Raw genomic sequence first — 27,186 nt, 5'->3', positions numbered from 1 at the left:
CCATTTCATTATTACCGCAGATATCGCAGCGCAAATGGCCAGTAATTTGCGAAAATTCAAGTTCACCAGAGGAGCCACGGCAACTGGGCCCAAAGCCTCAAGCTCAAATGATTCACAACCAGAGTTGGTAACGTAGGCTACTACGGCGTGGATGGACTCTGTTCTGAATCAGAAGGCAAACACCGGGCGCTCGCTCTTCGAAAGGCGCGGTACACGAAGATGCCCGGTGGCTGTTTACATGTTCATATAAAGTTATACATCCTCAAACTGGCTGGAATCATTGCACACATCCTCTCCAAAGGAGCCAAAACGGAGGCAGTGCCAGGTTAGGTTATAGCTAAATGATCAAATAAGATACTTTTAATTGTTATTTGGCTGTTATGAGTTAAGTTGAATGAATTTCCACACCATATTTTTCGGGATATGAATGTATGAAATAATTACGGTTTACTATGCCATGATATGAATTATTGAAACACGTATTACTACTCAAATGTATAATTAAACTCGTTAAAATGTACATTTCGGTGTTATTACATTTTTCTAAAGATATCCTATGAAGCAGGACGCAAGTCGTAATCCTCATAAAGAGAGTTTTATTTAACTACAGCACGGAGTAACGTCAACCATGCGCTTTGCTTACTCCAAGCTAATACTGCAGTCTTCCAGTGGTTAGCATACCCAAACTACGGTAACTCCACATGGACAAAAGACAATCTCACAACATCTCCCCCTTTTGAAGCAATAACAAGATCCTGAACACCTGCATTTTGCAACATCAATTAAACTTAAATTATCTTAAACAATATAACAAAGATAAATGCAACAACTTTGTTATCAAATAACATCTTTTTTTTTCTTTTGTTATTGGGTCTTGGCAAATAATCTCCGAATGGTGCAGGACGTCACAGGGGTAGACTGCCCTCAGTCCTGAAAGGGGTTATTCTGCCCTTTTGAACATCTCAGTCTAGTAACCTAAGAAGCACCGTTATCTCACGACCCCTGGAAGTCCTTTTCACAGGAGTGGATGGTGGAAGGGGAGACCCTGGGGAAGGGCCTGCTGGTAGCTGGCTCACTAGTGATTCCGGCGGCGCAGCCACATCTGTCAGCGGGGAACCGCTGTCCGTCTGAGATGCTGTAGGCTGAGCACATTGCTGTTCCTCAGGAGATTCGGTCTCCGGAACAGTCTGGAGATGACGCCTGTTCCAACGGGTGACGTTCCCATTGTCCATCTCCACGAGGTAGGATCTCGGCTCCTTAGACTTACTGATGACCCTGGCAGGTGTCGTCCAACCCCTCTCCCCATCGAGCTTCACTCTAACAGCCTGACCAGGGTGAAGTTCAGGGAGCGTGCGTGCCGAATGCCTGCGGTCATGGTAGAACCTGTATGAACCCTTTGCGTCCTTCGTGTAGACTTGGTTCCAGTTGAACGGACGTGGCAGCAATGTCTTTTCTAGGACCGGAACAGTAGTACTGATCTGTCTACCAGTCATGAGTAGTGCTGGACTTTCACCTGTTGCTGCGATTGGTGTAGAGCGATAACCCATAAGGGCCAAGCAGGGGTCCGGCTGTTTGAGGATGTACTTGGCAGTCTGAACAGCCCTTTCTGCAGCTCCATTCGACTGGGGGTAATGTGGGCTGGAGGTATTGTGAGTGAAACCATACCTCTGTTTGAAATCACGGAAATCTGCTGATGTGAACTGTGTCCCGTTGTTGCTGATCAGTTCCAGCGGGATGCCCCATCTCACAAAAATGTGCTTGAGCTTGTCGATAACCTGCTTGCTGGTAATGGCGGGTAGGGAAGCAATCTCAATGTCCCTAGAGAAGTAATCGACAGCGACAAGAAAGGTCTTACCCTCTAGCTCGAACAGGTCAACAGCAATCCTTTGCCATGGGCCACTGGGCAGGGGAGTGGTCACCAGTGGTTCCCGTCTTTGTGTAGGTTTGTGTTCTCTGCAAAAGTCACATAATTTCACTTTGCTTGTGATCTGTGCTCCGATGCTTGGCCACCAAACTGTCAACTTGGCTCGCTCCCGACACTTGGTGAGACCCTGGTGACCTATGTGCAGTTGGTCCAGGACTCCAGCTCTGAGTACTGCTGGAACTACTATGCGGTCGTGGTATAGGACCAGACTGTCCGACTCTGATAAGTGGTTTCTGGCTGCATAGTACCCACGCAGTGGTGAGCCCTCAGCCATTTTGCGAGGCCACCCTTTTCTGATGAATGTGATTACTTTTTGAAGTTCAGCATCACTTTGTGTGACTCTGCGAATTTCCTCAAGCTTAGGTGACTTTATTGGTTTGCTAGCTACCATAGTGTTCACATATGCCTTTACTTGCGTTTCTGTTTCTGGCACGTAACTGTCTTTCAGTGGATGTCTGGAGAGCGTATCTGCGACTACTAGCTGCTTACCGGGAACATGTTAGACAGTGACGTTGAAGCGCATGAGGCGCATAAGCAGTCTCTGACATCGTAGTAGGCGTTTTGTCCAGATTGTACGAGTTAATCAATGGCTCCAGTGGCTTGTGGTCAGTTTGTAAGCTGACCCGGCCCATACCTTGGATGTAGCGGGCGAAACGTTCACAAGCCCAGACCGATGCCAGACACTCTTTTTCAATCTGTGAATATCTCTTCTCCGCATCCGTGAGTGTGCGTGAGCAAAAGGCAAAAGGCAACAGGCCGCAACTCTCCATCGTGGTCCTGTAACAGGGCAGCACCAAGGCCATAACTGCTGGCGTCGGCGCTGACCACTGTTGGTTTGTTGGCGTCGTAATAACAAAGGGCTGGTGCAACCATGAGCATTGCTTTCGCTTTGTTAAATGCTTGCTCCTGAGGCTCACCCCAAACCCACGCAGTCTCTTTCTTGAGCAGGTTAGTGAGCGGATGCAACACTGTAGACAGGCCCGGCAGGAATTTTCTAACATAGTTAACCAGTCCGAGCACATGCCGAACACATCGCTTGTTAGATCACTGGTGATAACATTGACTCTTGCTACCAGCCCCATGCTATTTGCCACTGCCTTGCCCAACAAGTTACTAACGTACTGTCCTTTTATGACTGTAATCCAGTATTGGTATTTCTGACCTTTGTATGTAGTGGTTGCAAGGAACTTGCATCGGACTTTCCCGCCTGGGCTATACACTGTTGGCCTGGACTTGTTCAGTTTTGGTATTTGACGTAGTTTGCTGAAAGTCTCTTCAGTCATAACGGTGGTATCAGCGCCGGTGGATCTTAAAATCCACCGGAATGCCATTCACTAGTAGCTCGACATCCCAGTCAGTATCCGGGTTCGACTCCTCAATGATGTTTGGCTTTGACTTTGCGGTTGCCCTCAGGAATAGTTCTCCAATAAAAAATTAATCCTCGTCTGAATCCATAACGGCCTCTGCTCTGACTTCTTTCAGCATCTTGGATTTACACACGGCCTCGAAATGTCTGAGTTTATTGCACTTCCTGCACTTTTTGTTGCGGGCTGGACAGCTTTCTTTTTTATCATGCATTCTGTTGCATCTCTGACAGTTCAGTTTGTTCTCACTGTATTTCTGTCCCTGTCCCTGCCGTGATTTATCATAGCTCCCCCTTGTGCTATTGTACTGTTTCTGTCTCACCTCATTCACTGTAGCTTCCACACGCTCTGCACCTTGTTGTTTCACTTGTTCACTCTGCCGTGCAAGTTGGATGGCTCTCTCCAGAGTCAGGCCCGCCTCTAGCTGGAGTTTTTGCAAAACCTCCTTGTCCGTTAATCCGATGACGATCCGGTCCCGGATCTGCTCGTCCTTCCCCGCACCGAACTCGCAGTGCTGCGCGAGCTCGTACAGGCTCCGCACGAAGGCTTCAACTGTCTCGCCGGCCCTTTGGCTCCGCTTATGAAAACAGGCGCGATCGTGGATGACGTTTCTTTTCGGGACAAAGTGTTCATCAAACTTCTGCATCACTAGATCAAAGTCATACTCCGGATGTGGCATGGCCTCGAAATCAAATGGCTCGGGAGGTCCAAACTTCCCCATCCTGCTCTTAATGTCGCCGTGAAGTCCTTAATTCTGACACCATGTCATGGTATGAAGCAAGACGTGAGTCGTAATCCTCATAAAGAGTTTTATTTAACTACAGCACGGAGTAACGTCAACCATGCACTTTGCTTACTCCAAGCTAATACTGCAGTCTTCCGGTGGTTAGCATACCCAAACTACGGTAACTCCACATGGACAAAACACAATCTCACAACATCCTATATATCCTATCCTACAATACATAATACAATATCGCAATTAGGTATTTATCATGAGAGATTATAGAGCTTGGAATCTGGCGGTCAAAATGACCGCTCACGGCAGTTCTAGTAGTTATGGAATTCCGGCACTTCCAGTGTTAATCGGCGCGCAAAGTCCTTGATCTCTTTCTGCAATTAGCATCATATAGCCATGGCAAAAAGAAAACAAGGCAGTTTAATTAGGGCCCGAGTGCGGCAAGGCCCTATTGAAACTGAAGGAATTATTATTTTCGGCAAGTAAATTGGCTTTTTGCGGGGCTTAACATATTCAAAAACTCACCAAAATTGGCGGTCGCATCAAGTCTGGTGAAAATTTACGTATTTTAAGGGTTTCGGGAATAGGAGCGCAAAAATGGTTTGCTAGCGCCCCCTACAAAGTTAAAGAAATTATTAATAATTAAACAAAACTGGGTAGACATATGTAGCATGTCGAGACATACAAAAAACATCATTAGAGCCATTTTGAGTGTTTAGCAACGAACAAAGAAGTTGTTGTAAGTGAGTGTGTACATTGTCGTATCTGCCAGAAATTTCTCACAATTGACAAGGGTCCAGGTCTGAGGACATATACAGGCCAAAATTGTCTTTTGGTCATAGCGCCCCCCGCTGGCAACAGCAAATGCGCCTTATATGACAAACATCATCCGATTTACATGAAACTTATAATGTGTGGTCTACATGTGATACTGAGCCGGCCCCAATAATATAACCATGGCCACTTACTCAGGCCACGCCCCCTTTCATAACATTTGAACCATTTAATGTAGAGTCTTGTGTGAGGTGTCATTGAACTCAGTAGAGATTTCCTTCTTCATTGATGATGGTTTGGCCCGCCCCCTATGCTTAAGCCATGCCCCCTTTCATAACATTTGAACTGTTTAATGTAGAGTCTTGTGTGAGGTCTCATTGAACTCAGCAGAGAGTTCCTTATTCATTAGTGATTGTTTGGCCCGCCCCCCTATGCTTAAGCCATGCCCCCTTTCATAAATGCTGACCCATCTAAGGTAGAGTCTTGTGCGAGGTATCATTGAACTCTGCAGAGAGATCTTTTTTAATTGGTGATGGTTTGAACCGCCCCCTATGCTTTAGACACGCCCCCCTTCACAGCTAATTAAATGTATGACGTAGAGTCTTGTGTGAAGTGTCATTGGACTCAGCAGGGAGTTCCCTTTTCATTGGTGACGATTTGCGGTGTCTGAGTGCCGCACAAATGCACGGTCGCAAGGAGCGGCGTCCACCGGTAATCGCGACGCGCGCAGAGGCACGAGGGCCCGTCCATCGCTGCTTGCAGCTTTAATTCATTTTGGTTTCACTAAGAAATTGTGTAGCGATGACGTTAATAGCACAACCCATTCACCTGCTGCAAGCCCTGTTAGCACACCTCCCGCTAGGGTGACAACACAAGAAGCTGAAGAAATAATGTCCTCTGTGGCTGAAGATGGTGTAACTGCCCCTTTTGCTCCTCTCTCCCGTTAAATTGAAACAGCCAGCAGTGGAGAGACTGGAAGAGCCGATATACATGGCTGTTTGTTAAGGATAGAAGTTTGGGGTGCGTCACTTAGGCCTAATTGAACGGAGGTATTATGGTATTCTTCAGTAGCCTGAGTAACTTTAAACATCTTCATGTGAAATCTCAACGACAGCCTGACGCTTGGTTTATAGACTACTTGTGGGTGGCTGTTTGCTGATTGACCTATCAATTCCTGTCGATAAAGTCTAACAGGGTCAATCCTGTATAGTGCATACACTTGTAGCTGTTATGTATCTTTGTATGTCATTGTAAGTTGCAAGCGCACGACCCCTCCCCCCTGGTAAAAAAAAAAGTGGGCTCCCCCAAAGGCCACGGTATAGTTCGAACAGTGGGTCCATGTGTGGTGACATGACGCTTTTATTCCTGTGCTCCTGTAACACCTGGGCCACCACAGCCTGAACAAATGGACCAACTTATCCTCCATGCTGTACTCAGTCTGCTTCATGATGAAGTTTGTTTTCAGACCACCTCTAGTCTCACATTGCCAACTCTCTCCACAGCGCTGTGGAGTAAGGTCTGGCTTCACCACAGATACATTACAGGATCGGAGAAAAAAACAACACTCTGGGTTCTTTGCATTTCTTTAAACCAATCACAATGGTCTTGGCTCCGGATGCAGCGACGGTGGCTCTGCTAAATATTCTCAGGAAGGAACTTGTTTTGGTAGAACATTTGCACCCCACAAAAGAAAAAGCCACATACAATATAAAATGTATTACGTTTACACAATACAGCTGGATACATTGTTTTTTAGGACTTTAATTGACAGGATAGCTTGAAGACAGGAAAAGCGGCAAAAGAGAGGGGGGACGACATGCAGCAACCGCGGGTTGGATTCGAAACCCGGGCCACTGCCAAGGACTTAGCCTACATGGGGTGCACACTCTTCTGGCAACAGGTTCTCACTCCCATCTTGTAAAATATGGACACTTGGTCAGGTGCCTTTGTCGTTGTTATTGATGCTAAAAGTCTCCTTTAGCATCATATAACGCGCTTTAACTAAACACGCTTGGTCCAAACGTCCGTATTTTACAAGTTCGGAGTGAGAACAGTATACATGGATGGTTAAACCTAATTTGCTCTTACCAGTGTATCTCCATGTGTACTTCGCGATACCACCAATATGTCCTAAAATATCCTCAGTTAGAGAGGAAACGCCATAAACATATTCTTTGTAATTCTTAACAATCATTCCCAGAAATAACCAATAATAGTTATTTTACTGTTAAAGCTATAGTGCGTAGTTTCTGTCTCCCCCATGAGGAATTCTAAGTAATGACAACAAAACTGTCGCGCGTCCACATGATACAAGCCTTCCGTGATCGTGCACAGCCCGAACCCCTCCTCCATGCAGTTGCTAGTAGCCAAGGAGGACATGGAGGATTACAAAAACATAGAGTCTTCAGAAAAAGTCATTATCTTCACTTTCTGCGCGCGAAAGTCACTGGACGACACAATCTTCTGAATATAGCCATACTGAGAAATACAGAGAGATTTCCATGGAGCTGATAGTCTTAATTAGCTTTGTAGCAACTCATTTGGCAACAGCTTGAATGTAAAGGACGTTCATTATTATAAAAAGTTACGCACTAAAGCTTTAACAAACATTGGTATGATAATTAATAATGTTGACTAATTATTAGTAATGCTATAGTTTGTCACGTTAACAGTTTGTTGTTGCACACATTATCCATCCATCTCATCTATCCATCCTTCTTCGTCCGCTTATCCTGGGTCAGGTCGCAGGGGCAGCAGCTCCAGCAGGGGACTCCAAATTTCCCTTTCCCAAGCCACACATCATAACATTTTATATATTGTATTAAGTATTTGAACATTATTTGGATGCTATTATGAAGTTGCAGCTGATGATTGTAATAACTTGTTAATGGTTAATAAATACCTCTTAAAGCATCTATAAACATTATTTACATATCAGTGAACACATAATCAATAAACATCTCATTCATAGATCACCAACAATTATTTAATAGGGTCATATTAATGTTACCTGATGCTTTATAAACCACTTACTAATCATTAACTAATTATTATAAGCATTAGTTTCAGCTTTATAATAGCATCCAGATGTTTATAGATGATTTAAAGAACAAGTATTAACCACTGACAAAGTATTAATTATCTATCTAGATTCATAAACTAAATCTTTATTATGACACTAAACTAATAAAATAATATGAATTATAACGTAACTAATAATAAGATAACATTATTAATCATCATTTCATTTTTTACCTTCTAACTAAAGTTGAATTAACTATCAATGTACCATGTATTCAGGGCTGCCCTGTAAAATTCAGTTGAGGCATGTGGGATGTGTTTGCTTCCAGAGTGTGTCTCTGTTTGCTCGGCTGCCTGCAGTCACCTGTTGGTTTTTCCCCTAACACAGGCGCAGATGTTGACTGCTTCGAAGGGAAGCGTACCGCCTTAAAACAACGGCAGCAGCCCATTCATCAGCTATCAGCCGTCACTGACAGAGGAAGTTTGCTCAGGGAGACGGCTGCATCCTCACCTCGTGGTTAATAAGACCTGAGACACTGTGGAGCAGCTGCCCCCCCCACCCCCCCCATGTTTTACTACAAGGACATTGTGAGCGCACTTTTAAAAAATACCCTCTACACTCACTGGGCACCTTATGAGGTATACCTGTACAATCTGAAACAAATCAATACTGCAGCTCGACATACATTCAAAAAGTTTATATTATTCACTTTCAGGTAGCATTAGCAGAACGTGTTTATTATTGAGGTCATACTTGAAGGTGATAATGAGTCCAACTTATCTGCATAGTCCAGTATATCCATCTGTAGTGTGTGTGTGTGTGTAGATGCTACAATACAGGGCTGGTAGCCATGCGCCATTGATGTCAGTGAACAAAGGCAGCAGCAGGAGAGATTCTAGGAAACAATGGACATGAGTGTTGTTGACACGCAAGTACACACACACATACACACACACACACACAAAATTGTCCAAGTGGAACCAAAGTAAAAACACCAAAGTAAAAAGATCAACTATAAATGTCAAGCTGTGTAGTTTACAGTCCACACAGTGTGTGTACATTACATTACAGTACCCAGTATACTCATTGCTATAATTATTATGAGTCATATTTCTGTATAATTGTAGTTAGGTATTAATGTCCCTCTCTCTCTCTCTCTCTCTCTCTCTCTGCCAACCAAGAGCCTGGTTCTGTCTGAGGTTTCTGTCTGTTTAAAGAGTTTTTCCTCTACGGTCACACCAAATGCTTGCTGTTGTGGAAAATTGTTGGGTCTTTGTCAATTATAGAGTGTGGTCTAGACCTACTCTATCTGTAAAGTGTCCTGAAATAATTTGACGATATAAATAAAATTGAATTGAAATTGAATTATTTCTTTATGATGATGTTGCTAACGTTGAAAAAAAAAATCCTATTTTAAAGTTGCATATAAATATCTTTTTATAAGCATGGACAGAAGTGGATTCTGGGCAACTGCATCTCATCTATCCATCATGGATGGGGCACTTTTAAAATGTGCAGATTGGCTGGGCAGTACCTAGTACATCTAGAAAGGCCTAGTACCTTTGTTAAGATTGTTTTCATTGGTTTCAGCATTTAACTCCACACAGCCCCACCTGTTGGTGGGTACACTGGCAGAACTAGGGGTTAACCAAAAGGATTTGGATAAACAGTTTTCTAACAAATAGGACACAACAGGTTAGGTTTAATTCAGTCACCTCCATTAACACCCGAGCCCCTCAGCGGTGTGTTTTGTCCCCTCTACAGTACACACATTATACCATTGACTGCCGAGCTAGTACATCCACACATACTTTTTTAAAATATGCAGATGATACTGCCATTGTGGGGTATTTGAAACCTGATAGCTCAGCGCTAACCAGCTTTGAGGAAGAGGTGAGTAACTTCACCAAATGGTGTAAAGATAACTTCCTGGCTGTTAATGGAAATAAAACAATAGAAATGGTCATTGATTTTAGACGTTATAAAAGTGAGATCCCTAACAGCATTGTTAATGACACACCAATTGGGAAGGTTAGTAGCTACAAATACCTAGGCATTGAAATTAATGCCCAACTTAAATTTCTGACGTCAGTCACTCAGCTATGGTCAGATTTTATTGTGAGTAAGGCTGAGCAGATTCTTAAAGGAACACGCCAACTTATTGGGACTTAGCTTATTTACCGTATCCCCCAGAGTTAGATAAGTCCATACATACCCTTCTCATCTCCGTGTGTGTTGTAACTCTGTCTGACGGCTCCACCGGTAGCAGCCCAGCACAGAACATGCAGGTAACTCGTTCCAACAATCCTACTGCTCCAAATAAGTGACAAAATTACGCCAACATGTTCCTATTTACATGTTGTGATTTGTAGAGTCACAGCGTGTACATAAAACAACGTAACATGAGACACAGCCATCTTCTAACCGTAAACAAACCGGGAACTATATTCTCAGAAAGGCTTGCTGCAAAGCAAATCACTCCGCCCAACTAGCAGAAGTACCTGAGCTTCGCCTTCTGAGAATCTGAGTTCCCAGTTTGTTTATGGTTAGAAGATGGCTGTGTCTCATGTTATGTTGTTCTTTGTACACGCTGACTCTACAAATCACATTTTGTCACTTATTCGGAGCAGTAGGCTAGTTGGAACCAGTTACCTGCAGGTTCTGTGCTAGGCTAAGCTACCGGTGGAACCGTCAGACAGTGTTACAACACGCACGGACACGAGAATGGTATGTATCGACTTGTCTTACTCTGGGGGTTAAGGTGAATAAGCTAAAGTCCCAATAAGTCGGCATGCTTTTGTGTGTGTGTAGGTGTACAGGGGGGGTGGGGTGGGGTACCTAATTATATACCTGTGTGTCTTAAATGTGCTGCACTTTGACCAAACAAATTTCCCAATTTTGGGATAATAAAGTATACTTTGACTTTTTTTGACCAAGAAGCACAACATGTAATTCAGCATCAACAGGTCGACTAACTGTAATGGTGAACCATCCACAGCCAATCACATTTCCATGTTGCAGTTATATGGTACCAACTACTACCAAGGTGACAGCCGGAGCCACCGGGAGCCGGCCAATTTGAGCTTGATTTTGTCTCACCAGAAAGCTAAGGGTGACGTCACGGAGACTGTGTCCATATTTTAACTGCCTATGATGTTAACATGTTTCCATCTATCACATTAGTAATTTTTTTTTGTCTTCCTCCATTTTCACACAAGTCAAAGTAACACTATAAAAACTAAAAAAATGTACATAGTCCCATAGTATTTGCAATGGCATTCCATTTGTATTGTGCAGATTTTAAAAGTTGGTTCCCTATGTGTAGCCTGTTAAGAAACGGCAGATTTTTGGTCTAAACAACAAACCCATATTAAAAGGGGTACAGCTCCCACATACTTTGACACTCAGGGGTGCGCCTGGTGTCATTGGAAAGGAAACACTCTCAAGTTTTCGTTTACAAGTGTCAGGGTGACTCTAGGCCTTACTGACACAGTCATTCATCTGTAAAATCTTACTAAAATACACTGCTGTAAACACATCTGGTAAGATACAGACAACACAAGGCCATAGCCACATGTGTCAGCTTACTACTGAAAACGATTTTAAGTCAAAAGACTCAGAAATTGATTTTATATGAATTTGTTTCTACAGATATGTCTTCTATTCCGCCTAAGAGATTTTGATAAAAAAGGGCAAACAAACTGCACTGGCAAGGTTTTTGTATATAGAAATATAAAAACACACACATGAATGATAAAATAAACTATTTACGTAGTGGACCACAGATGCAAATTTGTTGTCTTGAAATTAGATAACTCACCAAAGTTGCTCTCTGTAACTAACGTGTGCGTAATCCAACTCGAAAGATGTTTTCTGCGAGGGCGCACGTGTTACGCACAGGCTATAAAGATTCTATACACGGCTATACGAGGGCACAACCTAACTTGATGGCACATTATCATATATTGTTGGAATCGTCTCTTTATCGGCTAAAGAGGTAGAAGGGTCTCGAACCATGAAATTGTTACTGGCAGAGACAACTGTCGATCGAAAAGAGGGTGGTCCAAATTGAATGCCGAAATATCTTTTGCTTCTCAGATGTCTGTCTCTGTCCTCTGGGAACCTATTGGCTCAAGAGAGGTGTTGTTTGATTCGTAAGACTTTGCAGAACAAATGTAGCGTACCAAGTCTCGCATGAGAAGTGAGAGTCAAAAAGATGTCCGGTAGTGAGCTATTGTTTACCGTTTTTATGTTGAAATTCGGTCAGAAACTTCAAGATTGTGAGACGAACAGCTAGTTTTGGATAAACTGGCTTGGATATTACATTTGCTTGGATTCTTGGGGATTTATGAAAAAAAAATGTTTTGGACAATTTCACCGAAGTGGATACAGGGAAGAATGTGCAGGTATGTAAGCACACTTGAATCGGCGCTGTCCTTTTCAGTGTTATCACAACTAGATTACTGTTTTCTAACTGCTATAAATTATCTTATGCTTTGTGTGTGGGCTTAATGGAATCCTGAGAGTCTAAGCTTTCAATCGATGTGCTGCATGGCCGTATATTTTGAAGATTTAATGTTTCAAAGTTATAATGAAGTTTATGCAGCATCTATTTTGAGCAGAAGTGTGCCGTCCACGGCACAGTGATCCCTGTGAGGTTAACAGACTGTACTGCACACGTGGGATTTACACCCCCTTTAACCTTTTCAATCACTGCTTTCTAAATGGAATGATGCAGTGGTTCTCATGCCTATGGGTAAGAGATGTCCTTACTTTGCTATCACTGTGTTATGATCTGAATAAGAACAATAAACAAAAAGATGCATGTATGAATATACTTGGATTACTAATATTATGCAAGAGCACTAAAAAGTGTACTACACAAATGTATCATTGCACTTCTACAACACAGTTGGACTCGCAATGGGCAAAAACAAGGACTGAAATTGATGCTGAAGAACCACAGATATGGTTCTTCGTCCTTGTCAAAACTGTAATGGCACATGCATTACCCACAATGCAACTTGATTGCAGACAGTTTGTACTATGGCTCTAGGAGTGGCATTGTCTTTTGGTCTGACTGAAATTCAGCACCGTTGGATGGATTGCGTGACAGACAGTCATGATGTGCAGCCTGATTCTGGAAACAGGTTACTCACCTATGGCTGCGATTGACTCTTTCTACACCGTAATTCACTGCTGTGTAACATCAAACCGGCGGTATTCATACCACTGGAGCTATGGCCAAGGAAATGAGGGAGACGTGGAGGTGTTCGAAGCAGAATAAGGAAACGGGCTTTCAGACCTCCTCTCCCCTCCATCATCCTCTCGAATGTCCGAGACGTGGCTGGATGAGTCGGTCTACGATGCAGAGGTCAGCCTGGAAAACTTCACCATCATTTGGTCAGACAGAACAAGGAAATCGGGAAAGACTTAGGGCCCCTATTTTAACGATCTGAAACGCAAGTATAAAACGCAAAACGCAAGTACCTTGGTGGGCGGATCTCAGGCACTGTTATACCGGCGGGATAAATGGACGCAAATCTTAAATGGGTTGGTCTGAAGTAGCTAGGTGTGGTTTGGGCGTAACGTGAAAATAACCAATCAGAGCGTCATCTCACATTCCCTAAGCCTTAAGAGCAAGCGTGCTTTTTCCATGGCGGATTGCTATTATGACAGCGGATTTGCCTGGCGCACGGACGGGAGCTGTCCGAGATGCGGCAAAGTAATAAATGCCCGTCTTGGCCAGATGGCAATGTTGCTGCGGCCTCTCGGGCGCATCTCCTGAAGTCTGGAGAGGATTGCTGCAGCCATGGAGCGTGGGCCTCTAAACGCACCACCTGCACCTGTTGTGCCCCTTCCTCCTCCCCCCACTCCATCTCCGTCCACCCGCTCCACCAGGAGCGCATCACGCATTACTCCCGGACCAGATTCCGCCGGCGTGTCCAATCCCACCATAGTTCAACATCACGTCTCCTTAATTCCTCTAATATTTCCTCATTTATGTCATCAACACATCCATGATTCATGGAAATGTTGTCCATGTCATGGAAACAAGCCACAAAGAATGCTGCGACTTTTTGAGGACTGTACTGTAAAGTGCCTCCTGACCTATCCAAACACCTGAAGCGCATTTTCAGTAATATTTTTCTTTGTAATTATGTATGGTTTGCAAAAATGGGAACTGCTGCGTCCGTTTAGATGAGAGAAGTGTATGCGCGTTGTGCACACGCTACATTATGGCCAAGCATGCGCCCCTAAAATAGCATCTGAATAACGCGCTACTGACTTTAGACTAGCGCCACTGACTTTAAGACCAGGTTTTTCCTGGTCAGTGGCGGAATTGTTTTCTGAAACTGCAAAATAGCACCAGGTAACGTTTGCGCCGGAACACGCCTCCTCTTTTCGCTGAACCGCCCCCGGGAGCGCAAATACATTCCCTAATTTACCGACGTGCGTCTGTGGAGGGAAAAGTCCGCTGTGCGTCGGGTGCAAAATAGGAATGATACATGCGTCGGTGTACAAAGGCAATTGCGCTGAGTGCAAGATAGGGCCCTTAAACTCATTTGTCAACTGCTTTGACACACAGGACTTTTCTGATGTGTGCATAAAAGCACTTTGGGCTCTCACCCCAATGGATCCCTATGAGCCTGCCCCTTTTACAGTGGAGGACGTTGGCACTAGCTCCAAGAACTGCACCAGCCCCTCACGCACCACCGCCTACCTCAAATACTCAGACGACACTGCCATCCTCGCTCTTCTAATGGACAATAACTCTGTAACGGACTTCCACAACTCTGTCGCACATTTTTCCCAGTGGTGTAAGCATAAGTTTCTCCATCTCAACGTAGCCAAAAGAAATAGCAATAGGTTCCCCATATCCCCAGCACCCCATTCTCTTAAACAACAAAACAGTTGAAATGGTTGCCAGCTTTAAATACCATGGACTCACACTAGACACCAAACTCACTTTCTACCAGCACACAAAGGACATTCAAAAAAGGAGCCATCAAAAACTGTCAGCCATCCATAAACTCAAAGGACTCTATGTTTCCCCCCCATGTCCTCATACTGTTGTACCAGGGTATTGTCTAGTCCATTCTGCTCTACTGTGCCACCTGTTTCTTTAACATGCTTTCTGTCACAAACCAAGCAAACTCATATGTATACATTGCTGCCAAATGAATCGGTCTCTCGACTCCCACAATCTCAATTTTAAGGGCATAACACGCATCACAACCACAAAAGCACATGACAACACACACCCAGTCAACAGCCACTTCACCATTTCTGCCCTCTGGATGCAGGTACAGGGCCCTGAGGGCCAAGAGAGCTCGCTTTGGCAAAAGCCTGGTGCCTGCAGCCATAGCAGCCCTAAACAAGAGACAGAGATAAACCACTGCCCCTATGTCTGTGTTACCTGTCTGTATTATTCTCCTGCATGTCATTCTGTTATGTTTGTACTTTTGTTTTTCTGTAAGTGTGCTGTGGCCATAAGGTACGGTTTATGACAAAGCCTTCAATAAAGTCTAAAGGCACATGACAGAAGGTGAGTAAGGGATGCAATCTGAGTAGTAAAGTGACTTTGAAGTTCTCCTTTTTACTTTCAAATTGAAATCTCTGCACATATCAGGAGGAGCCTTTGTCCTCTATTCTCCCCCCTTAATCTGCATGTTCAGCAGACGCATGGTGACTGATCACGTTTCACATATCATTAATATCTACTACATCCACAGTCTGACAACACAATTTGACTAATGGCCAATGAAAACCTCGTCGGTTAGCATGCTATTGTTGTCCATGACAACAGTAACATTTCTGAATGCCTTCAGTGAAAACATTGTTACCATATCTTGTTCTTCACATCTTCACATCAAGATTTATCACACACACACACAGCTACAAGCCAGGCCGAGGAGGAGCAACTAGGTCAAGCCAGGATGAAGTCATTCAGATAGATGCACGTTCAGCGCTTTCTTCAACTGACCACAAGGTCCATCACAGATTTATTGATGCCATGACTTTTTATGGAAGTTTGAAGAAGTGAAACATTATTTGTAAAAAAAGAAAACTGGCCGCTGTAATAAAACAGCCTAAGTAGCCTAAGAATAGCCTTTCCAAGATTGCAGCCTGTCCTTTGTTCTGTTTAGTGTTTGTCTGTTTTAACATGTTTTTAAATGGATTTTAACATCCTCTCTAACAAACTGTTTGCCTCTCAACAAAGTTTGAGGTTTACTCCTCAACTTATGAACTTCACCTGATTTGGAGACCTACTCCATGTGCTGTGCCTAATCAGTTTGGCCCTTATACTAAAAAACATCTGCTGCTGTGGGGTTTGTCTTTAGCCTGAAGCACAAGCCTACTGTTTTTTGGACTGGGACTGTGGAGTTTGCCTGGATCTTTGTGTCCATCTACTTTTGGGATAAACCTGCATCATTCTGCCTGCTCCAGCTACAGCCTGGGTCTCCACCAGCTACAGCCTGACCTCCTGCTCCAGCTACAGCCTGGGTATTCATTAGCTACCAGATATAGCCTGGGTTTCTACCAGCTACAGCCTGGGTTCCACCTACTGCCTGGCCTACACTCCACTAGCTACCAGCTACAGCCTGGGTCTCCACTAGCTACCAGCTATAGCCTGGGTTTCCACCAGCTACAGCCTGGGTCCCTCCACTCCACCATTAGCCGTTGTGCCACTCCAGCTACCCTGCTCTGTGGTGTGCAAATTCCATCATGGCGAGTATGATTCTTGCCTTTCTGTCTTTGCTCTGTCTGCTTAAAATCTCAGAGTATGAAGTGCACCGGGAGGTCCTAGTGAGTGACTATAATGTTTCCTTAGATGCACTTGACATGTCACCACGATCAAAGGTTACTGACTGTGCACAGGACTTGGTTGGCAGTCAGGGGGGCTGGATGTATGGCATGAGCCTGGGTTCTCAACATGCAAACTTTAAACATCTTTTAAGCCTGCTCCTCCTTAGTGACTCTTGGCCCAAAATCACAATGAGTGGTGACTCTAAAAATTGTATAAAGCAATAATTATAGTCTTAATACACGCATATTGAAATGTATTATTACACTTATGTTGCTGATGTCAGGAAATGTGCAACCTAACCCAGGTCCTGTGACCAATATGATCTCACTGCAAACTCCTGCTGACTTTCTAAATAGGTCTAGTATTGGTTCTGTATATATAAATGTGAGAAGTCTACTGCCAAAAATTGATATGGTCAGAATTTGCGCCAAATCGACAAATGTTGATATTATGGTGTTATCTGAGACATGGCTGGGTAGATCCACTCCTGATAGTTATATTCATATAGAGGGGTATAATATATTTCGTACTGATCGCCGTGCTAAAGGTGGAGGAGTGGCAATCTATGTAAAAAACATTGTTTGCAGGCAACAGTACAATTATCCAAGTCTGTGCCTAAACAATTTGATTTGCTAGTATTGAAAATTTAATTATGGCAGAATTGTGTTTTAACATTTGCGGGATGTTATAGACCTCCTGCACCAAAGGATACATTGTCCTCATTGGCTGATTGTTTGTCATCTCTAAAATATACCGAATTGGTTATAATGGCTGACTTAAATTGGGACTGGTTAATTCCGGCATGTGATTTAATTAAAAGTTTTTGTGACTCAGCGAATTTGACCCAAATTATAGACTCGCCTACTAGGCCAAACCCTAAACATCCTGAAAAGTCTACGTTCCTTGATTTGTTTTTTAACCAATATGCCACAGAAATACAATGCTACTGCTGTTTTTGCAAATAATTTGAGTGATCACTGCATTATCGCGGGTGTGAGAGATACCAGGATATCTAAATGTAAACCGCATATTATAATTAAGAGGAATCTTAAGTCGTTCTGTGAACAAGCTTTTTTAATTGATCTTAATCTTTGTGACTGGACCAGGGTAAATTTGAACTCGGAGCCCGAGATAGCATTGCAATACTTTAAATCACTTTTTTTGGACATTATAAACAAGCATGCTCCTCTTAGGAAATATAAGATTAAAGGTCGTGATAATCCGTAGTTTTCAGAGCAATTGTCTGATCTAATTCATGAGCGTGATCTTGCTTGGGCAACGGTAAAGAAATCTAAAAATAGCTCAGACTGGCAACATTTTAGGCACCTGAGAAACAAATGTGTCTCTCAAATACGCAAAGCTAAATCAGATTTTTATGTAAATGAATTATGTGAAAGTTCAGCTAACCCCTCTAAATTTTGGAAAGTCACTGTCTTCAGATTCTAGGGATACTGTGCTGCCAAATTCATTGAAGTTGAATAATACAATTATTACAGACAAGAAAAATAACAGATGACACAGGAGGATTACTCGTCTAGGGAAAATGTGCCTTTCGATTTTGATCTTGTGCCTATTGCAACACAGGAGGTATATGATGCTCTTGGGTTCTTGGGTTGGATCCATACTTTTTAAATATTGCTGCTGAACATATTGCAGAACGTTTGAGACACATTTTCAACCTGACTATTGAAACTATAGATGGAAGTCAGCATATGTCACTACTTTATTAAAGCGTGGTGACCGATCAAATACAAATAATTATAGGCCAATATCTAAGCTATCTGCTTTAGCCAAAGTTTTAGAAGGGCTTATAAGTGACCAGTTGAAAGATTATTTAGAAACAAAAAAAACATTTTAAATGATTTGCAGTCTGGTTTTCGTAAAAAACACAGCACTGTCACTGCCACTATGAAAGTGTTAAATGATTTAATAAGTGCTATTGATTCTAAACAGTATTGTGCTGCACTGTTTTTAGATCTGTCAAAGGCGTTTGACACAGTTGACCACTCTGTCCTGTCTCAGAGATTGGTGGATATTGGAATGTCATCAAAACCTGTCAAATGGTTTGGCAACTACTTGAGTGGCCGAACACAAAGTGTTCAGGTTGATGGTGTGTCCTCAAACTTATTACTTATACAAAATGGTGTCCCCCAGGGGTCCATTTTGGGTCCCATTTGATTTACTATTTATATAAATGACTTGTGTCAGAATGTAACAAAAGCAAAATGACATTATTATGCAGATGACACCATTTTGTATTGTTCTGCCTCATCCTTAACAAGGGCCTCAGAAGACCTGCAATCTGCTTTTAACATTATTCAGAAGAATCTCCATAAATTGAGACTTGCACTGAACTCTAAAATGATGTGCTTCTCCAAATCAAGGAACACAGACGATGCTTGTCAGATTGTTACACTAGATGAGAAAGTAATTGAATGAGTATCAGTCTACAAATATCTTGGTTTCTTCTTAGAAGAAAGTTTGTCCTTCAAGCTGCATATAGAGTGTCTAACAAAAAAACTTAGAGTAAAGTTGGGTTTCTATTATAGAAACAAAGGCTGTTTCTCTTTTAGTGCAAGAAAAACACTTATACAAGCAACATTTCTGTCAATGCTGGATTATGGTGATATTTTATACATGCATGCAAATCAATCTTCTCTGAAAATGCTGGACTCATCACTAAGATTTGTAACTAATTCTAGTTTTCGTACTCATCACTGTAGCTTGTATGAGAGTGTTGGTTGGCCTTCTTTGCACAATCGCAGGTTGGAGCATTGGTGTATTTTTCTTTTTAAGGCCATACTGTGTAAACTGCCTCCTTACTTATGTTTTCTCCTGACTCCTAAAGTCACTACCAGGAAATGTAATCTTGGATCATATGGGCAAATCATGTATGACATTCCCCGAACGTGAACTGTCTTCGGTGAAAATGCCTTTAAAGTTTTTGCACCCTCATCCTGGTATAAATTGCAGAATCATCTTACATTAGACTACCTACCAACAATGACACAGTTTGAAATTAGGATAAATGACTATTTGAGTACTAAATGCACATGTGCTGTTACTGGGCGCTGCTGGTGATTATGTTGAGATGATGTTAAATTGCCAACTGTCTTTTTCTGTTTTAAGTTGTTTTTTACTGTATATTATAAATATGGAACTATTGTACTACTGTCTTGGCCAGGACCCCCTTGAAAAAGAGATTCTGAATCTCAATGGGATTATTTCCTGGTAAAATAAAGGTTAATAAAAAAATAAAAATAAATTAAAGCTGCGAGCAGCGATGGACGGGCCCTCGTGCCTCTGCGCGCGTCGGGGTTACCGGCGGACGCCGCTCCCTGCGACCGTGCATTCGCGCGGCACTCAGACGCCGCAAACCGTCACCAATGAAAAGGGAACTCCCCACCGAGTTCAACGATAGCTCACACAAGACTCTACATCATACAGTTCATTAGCTGTGAAAGGGGGCGTGGCTAAAGCATAGGGGGCGGGTCCAACCATCACCAATTAAAAATGAAGCCTCTGCTGAGATGAATGATACCTCACACAAGACTCTACCTTAAATGGGTCAGCATGTATGAAAGGGGTCGTGGCTTAAACATAGGGGACGGGCCAAACCATCACCAATGAAGAAGGAAGTCTCTGCTGAGTTCAATGATACCTCACACAAGTGTTTACATCAATCGGGCCATTAGTAATAAAAGGGGGCGTGGCTTTAACATAGGGGGCGGGCCAAACCCTCACCAATGAAGAAGGAAGTATCTGCTGAGTTCAATGATACCTCACACAAGGGTATACCTTAAACGGTTCAAATGTTATGAGAGGGGGCGTGGCTTATGCATAGGGGGCGGGCCAAACCATCACCAATAAAGAAGGAACTCTCTGCTGAGTTCAATGACACCTCACACAAGACTCTACCTTTAACGGTTCAAATGTTATGAAAGGGGGCGTGGCCTGAGTAAGTGGGCGTGGTCATATTATAGGGGCCGGCTCAGTATCACACGTAGACCACACATTCTGAGTTTCATGCAAATCGGATGATGTTTGTCATATAAGGCACATTTCATGTTGCCAGCGGGGGGCACTATGACCAAAAGTCAATTTTGGCCTGTAGGTGTCCTCAGGCCTGCACCCTTGTCAATCGTGAGAAATTTCGGGCAGATACAACAACGTACACTCAAGTTACAACAACTTCTTTGTTCATCGCTAAACACTCAAAATGGCCGCCATGCCACGCCCACACCGTCTGACGAAAGGTTTTCTTTTAATAACTTTTCATCATTAAGGTGTTGGGATGGTACAGACCAAGTTTGAAGTCCATCGGATGAAATCTCTAGGAGGAGTTTGTTAAAGTATAGCACCTTGACTTTTAGGCCTACTTCCTGTTGACACTAGGGGGCGCTATGACTTTAAGTAAATATCGGCCTTTATTTGTCCTCAGGGTTGGACTCTTATGAATCCTGAAAAGTTTCGAGGTAATCGGACAACGTACGCTCGAGTTACACCCACTTCCTGTTTCGGCGGCGAAACGCACAAAATGGCCGCCCCGCCACGGCCACGCCCTATGACGAAAAGTTTTTCTTTTAACAACTTTTCATCTTTAACATCTTAAGATGGCACAGACCGAGTTTGAAGTTGATCGGATGAAATCTCTAGGAGGAGTTCGTTAAAGTACGACATGTGGAAATGGCCAAAATCGCACTAATTTCGAACTTTGAGATCAAAATGGCGGACTTCCTGTTGGGTTTAGGGTATGGCTCTAATGACGTTTTTTGTACATCGTGACATGGTACATATGTTTACCAAGTTTCGTGAGTCTACGTTAAACGCACTGCAGGGGCTCAATTTTCTTAACTTTCTAGGGGGCGCTAGCGAGCCATTTTTGTGCGCCTATTCCCGAAACCCTTAAAATACATAAATTTTCACCAGACTTGATGCGACCGCCAAATTTGGTGAGTTTTTGAATATGTTAAGGCCCTCAAAAAGCCAATTCATTTGACGGAAGAAAGAAAGAAAGAAAGAAAGAAAGAAAGAAAGAAAGAATAGAAAGAAAGAATAATAATTCCTTCAGTTTCAATAGGGCCTTCGCCGCTGTCGGCGCTCGGGCCCTAAAAAAATACATTAACTGACCACTGCTCTGAACTGAAACCTAATAACATTTAAGTTAGGCTACTAATCATTTGCACAATATAAAGATCATTGCTAGACTGAGAAGCGTACGTGTGTCTGTGAGGAAAAACGAGCGAAAAAAGAGATCCCAAAGATGATGTAAAGTGAGTTAACGGTTAACAATAAACAAGAAGCTTCTCAAGACATGGTTGCTTCATCTTTTGTTAATACTGTCGGTATCGGGGTGTTACCCCCCAAAAGAAAATCAGCCCTGGATGGAACGTCTCACCAGCTGCTTCCCGGCCGGTCTTGGAGCCCGAAACAAGAAAAGTGTAACATATTTTATTTGGCATGTATAGTTATTTGGTTTCATAATTGTACCATCCTTCCAAATTATAGTCCCAGTTCACGGAACAAAATTAGCCTGTTCTCATGAACCATTCGTACATATAGCCACCAAAAGGAAAGCACTGTAATTCGTTTGTATTCAGTCTATTTAAATATGATGCCATAGCACTAACAAATCTTTTAGATAACACAAATATATCATTCCTCTGTTCACCACTCTCTTCGAACATCAAGTTACCTTGTAAGATTGATAATGTTGTCAGACATTTTTTAATTTTTTGGGGCTTTTTACTTGATTAGATAGTGACAGTGGATTGACAGGAAAAAGGGGAGAGAGATGGGATGACACGCAGCAAAGGGCCGCAGGTCAGATTCAAACATGGGCCGCTGCAAAGGACTCAGCTACATGGGGCGCACACTCTACTAGGTGAACTTCAAAACAATCTGAGCCTGTCAGGCAAAAAAAAATCACTTTTAGTGGACAAAAATGAAGTGTGCACAGTTGCCCCATTAGGTTACATTGCAGCTAGGTTCACTGCGATGTTCACATCAGTCTATTAGGCTCAAATGCATGCAATAGGGTCCAGGTTGAAAAAATACCATTACGCTTTTCAACTGTGAGAAAAAGTGTGGCAGACATTAATTAGCGGATCGACTGAATGATTGTCTAAACATATAAAATTACTAAGCACTGCTCGTAATTCTTAAATTCTTATTATACCATCCAAAGAGTTCATTTACACAGTTTTACGTTTTAATTTAAAAATTAGGAGAATATAATATTGTACTCAAGAAATGTATATTATAGCATATATATATATATATATATATATAGAGGTTACATGCTGCCCAGTCGCCAAATGCCACCACTCCGACATGCTGCTAACCCTAACCCTAATGGAAACAAAAATTGTCGGAGTGGTGGGACGTTTTAAAACAATTAGACGTCAATGTCGGAGTGGGTACATATATATATTTATATATGTATATATATATATATATATATATATATATATATATATATATATATAGAGAGAGAGAGAGAGAGAGAGAGAGAGCATGAGCATGATATGGTCATATTCTAGCACGGTCGTCTTCTGCTCACTTTTAAGAGCAGTGGTTAGTAATGATACATTTTTAGGCTATCATTCAGTCGGCCTGCTATTGTCTGCCACGCTTTTTCTTGCTTTATAACAGAGGATGTGTTTTCTTTTTTACATATTCTTTACTTCCTCGTAAGCTTAGTAGCTGCTGCTCACTCTGTGTAAAGTATAGGCGGAACGCATCTTCTCGATTTCATCATCAGTAGCGATGGCCAAATGAAGCTTCGTGAAGCATTTTCTTTATTTTCTGAGCCCACTAGATGGCGCTCTTGTTTTAAGAGAAAGGCCTAAGGCATTGCAATTCAGTATATTCTCAACCCTTTGTTGAACAGTGGGCTCAGAAAATAAAGAAAATGCTTCACAAAGCTTCATTTGGCCATCACTAAGCATCAGTAAATCTGTGGTCTGTTGAAGAAAGCCATGAACGTGCATTTATCTGAATGACTTCATCCTGGCTCGACCTAGTCGCTCCTCCTCTTTGGAGTACTTGGAAAGAAACTCCAAAATGTTGACATGTGAACACCTGATCAGGTTTCTGAACCTTCTCTGTTGTTAAAGAAATAATTGATGTTGCGATTACAAGGAATTAAGACACACCTGTATGCACATGATAAGAACCCTGGATACTGTTGTGATCATGTTTACAGGGAGAGGAATAACAAGGTAGTTCATGTTCCATGTCAATGTCATATCCCGAATAAATTCCAAACCAGGAGAAGACTCCAAACTGGGCTTCTAATGGCCATGTAAACACACTGACTGATCTTCTCACAGAACATCTCAAGCATCCATCCAGCCACCGATAGCAGCAGTTATTGATGAATGTGTGGGAGCTAGTAGGCGGACTGGGTGGCCTTCAGCTCCGAGACAGACCAGCAGCCCCCAGAGGACTCCGGCTGGGGGGGTGGGGATGAAGGGCCTGCTGAGTGTATATATGTGTGTGTGTGTGTGTGTGTGTGTGTGTGTGTGTGTGTGTGTGTGTGTGTGTGTGTAAGATCAAGGGTAACCCTGGCCATAGAGGAGGTCAGCAGTGTGACAGCGAGGCTCTCCTAGCTACAGAGCCCAGGAATGTTCTCAGGGCCTGGGCCAGGGGAAGTCGGCTGCCCGGGAACAATCACACAAGAGTTAATATTGGCCCTGCAGGTCAGAGGTTAAATGCCTGCAGGTCACAGGACGGAGGAGGGCTCCAACCAGACACAGGGAGGGGAGTGTGTGTGTTTCTGTGTTGTCTTGCCGCCCCAGCAGTCTCTATAGTACAGCACAAGAGAAGGAATAGTGATAGAAAGAAGGAAATAGTCATGCACTCCCACTCCGCCTGGACTTTCTCTTTCTGTCTAGCACTAGTTTGCAGCAGCTATGTGTAAATTCAAACGTAGACTAGTTTAAACAAAATTCTAACTTGGGTCGGAGTTTACGTGCTACTAACATTTTGAGGGTTGCACCAGCTGAAATAGTTCTAATTTAGGCATTAGTAAAATTTAAATCTTACACCTCACCCTTAGTAGATGTAAAGTCCTCTGTAAAATCGGTTGTCATGGTGCATCGTTTCGAAAGGTGGGATTACTTGGGGCATGATTTTGCGATTTTGTCTGTGTCGGCAACCACAGCTACTAACATTAATACAGTTTGCCAGTGTAGGCTATAATCATGTTTGTTTTAACGTTAATAATAATGTTAATATTGTTATATTACTCCATGTTGTAGTTGACATTTCATCACTCAATGTCACTGTTGTTATTTTGCACTAACGTTAGCTGCAGGTCAGGGTTGTATAGTTATCACCTAATCATAACGCTTTGTCTGAGTTGATGTACCTTTCTGTGGTTGTTTGGTGATTAACGTTACCAACATTTGCTATTTTTAGCTGTTAGCTTCTTCACTATTGCGGAGCTAAGTGTTAAAAGACAATTTGCAAGAGAGACAACACGTTAATAATAATATAATAATTCATATAAACACTGCATCAAGAATAGTGCTTGTTACTGATTGGCCACAGGAAGTGAAAATGTCCTTTTCTGCGACAAAATGATGGTTAATGTGGACTTATGCCAGTGTAACTGAGATGAAGCTTACGGCTCCGTGGTGCAACCAAACATCGACACAACTTTAGTGTCAAACTAGTCTATATCCACGTCATTCCACTTCCGAGATTGCTCCAGTGCTGCCGGAAATTCCACTGGATGTCACTCTTTAGGGCCGGATGTCCGTTGCCTTCCTCTTTCTTTGTGTTGGCATTTTAAACTCCGGTGGATTTATGAGGATAATGGTTAACTGCTCCTCAGATCTCTGCAGGGTAAATCCAGACAGTTAGCTAGACTATTTGTATTACTATCTATTGTATTTTCTGTTGCACGACTAAAACTATTTTTAAATATACCCAAAACAAGTTCCTTCCTGAGACTATTTTGCAGCGGTACCGGGGCTCTGCTCTGCACTTAGCACCGCCCATGACGATTGTGATTGGTTTAAAGAAATGCCAATAAACCAGAGCACGTTTTTCTCCCATTCAGGAATGCTGTGTGGACTAGCCAGACCTTCCTGTGGACAGCGCTGTGGCGGAAGGTCTGGCAATGTGAGACTAGTGTCAAACTAACTAGTTTCAACGTATCATTTAGTTTGGACTTTACACCCTAACTTAAGAGAGAACTTACACACAGCTGGTGCAACGGGCTGTAGAGCCCAGTCAGGATTCTTCTGGACATTAAAGAGTACTGGAGTCATTGTTGGAGAGGAGCTTGTCAAGTATTAGTATACTTTTAGCCTGATTATTCACTGCAGAAATAAAACAAGAAGATGGCTGTAAACCCTCTTTACTGATGTCAAAGTCTGGGCTTGGACTGAGAAAAATAAAGAATATAATACTGTTATAATCAACATAAATAAAAATGTGCATTAAAGGCTGAAGAAACCCAACTGGAAAGTACTGTACTGTATTGTAAATATTTAGAGTAAAATACCTTGAATCCAAAATGAATAGCATGGTCAGAGAGGAAAGTGCAACAAACTCAACCAATAACATTGATAACAATATTAAGAAAAAGATAGGAGTATGCTTTGCTTCTTCATTACAACTCCAAACATATTATTATGTCCCCATGGTTTGAATTAAGTCTGAATGACCTCCAAGTTTGGATCTTCATCGTCTGTGGCTGTCAGGAATAATCCAGAACTCGTTGACAAGAGTTGATTTCCCAGATCGGAGTAAAGGTGTCTTTGACGTGTACTTCAAGGTTGTGGAGTACAAACTAATGGCAAGGTTCTCAGCATTTCTGGCTTGTGTCCCCTTAAAATGAAGCAATGTCTATGTGTGTCACCAGATCACATCCCAGTAATTTTCCCTTTTCGTTTGATTTGTTTATCAGCTATTTCACAAAAAAGAAATCATTAGATAAGTCAGAAAAATGTGTATTGTCCACAGAAATAGTCAAAGAGGTTCCACCCTCTCTCTCTCTCTGTCTCTCTCTCTCTCTCTCTCTCTCTCTCTCTAGCCTGCTCCCCTCCCCCCGAGCTCAGGTTACTGTGGCAGGAAGGAATGTATGAATGGAAGGCCTTCTATGCACGTGTCTGCACGCACGCACGCACGCAGGCACGTACACACACACACACACACACACACACACACACACACACACACACACACACACACACACACACACACACACAAAGTTCATTCACAAATATCTGGCAGAGCCTGTCACCTGACCTTGTCCAAACAGAGGAAACCCAGAAAGATAGAGCTGTTGACTCGCTACGGAAATGCTTTGAAAAGCTGCTGCACTTATCAATACAACACAGTCCAGATATGAGGCCTTTGCACTAGTGACCCTGTGGTGGATTAAGCTAAGAGAAGGACAACATTCTTTAAAAAAGGAAATACAAACAGATTCAAGTAGTTTAGCAAATTCCATTGTATTACTCCAAAGCAGAAGTAGAAATAGTCCCACAGCACCCCAAACTTGTTAGTCATTGTAACTTTTGGAGCCACAGAAGG

This window comes from Perca fluviatilis, chromosome 3 (assembly GCF_010015445.1).
Source record: "Perca fluviatilis chromosome 3, GENO_Pfluv_1.0, whole genome shotgun sequence".
NCBI lineage: Eukaryota > Metazoa > Chordata > Actinopteri > Perciformes > Percidae > Perca > Perca fluviatilis.
The sequence above is the reverse complement of the archived record's forward strand: the minus strand, read 5'-3'. Positions refer to the sequence as shown.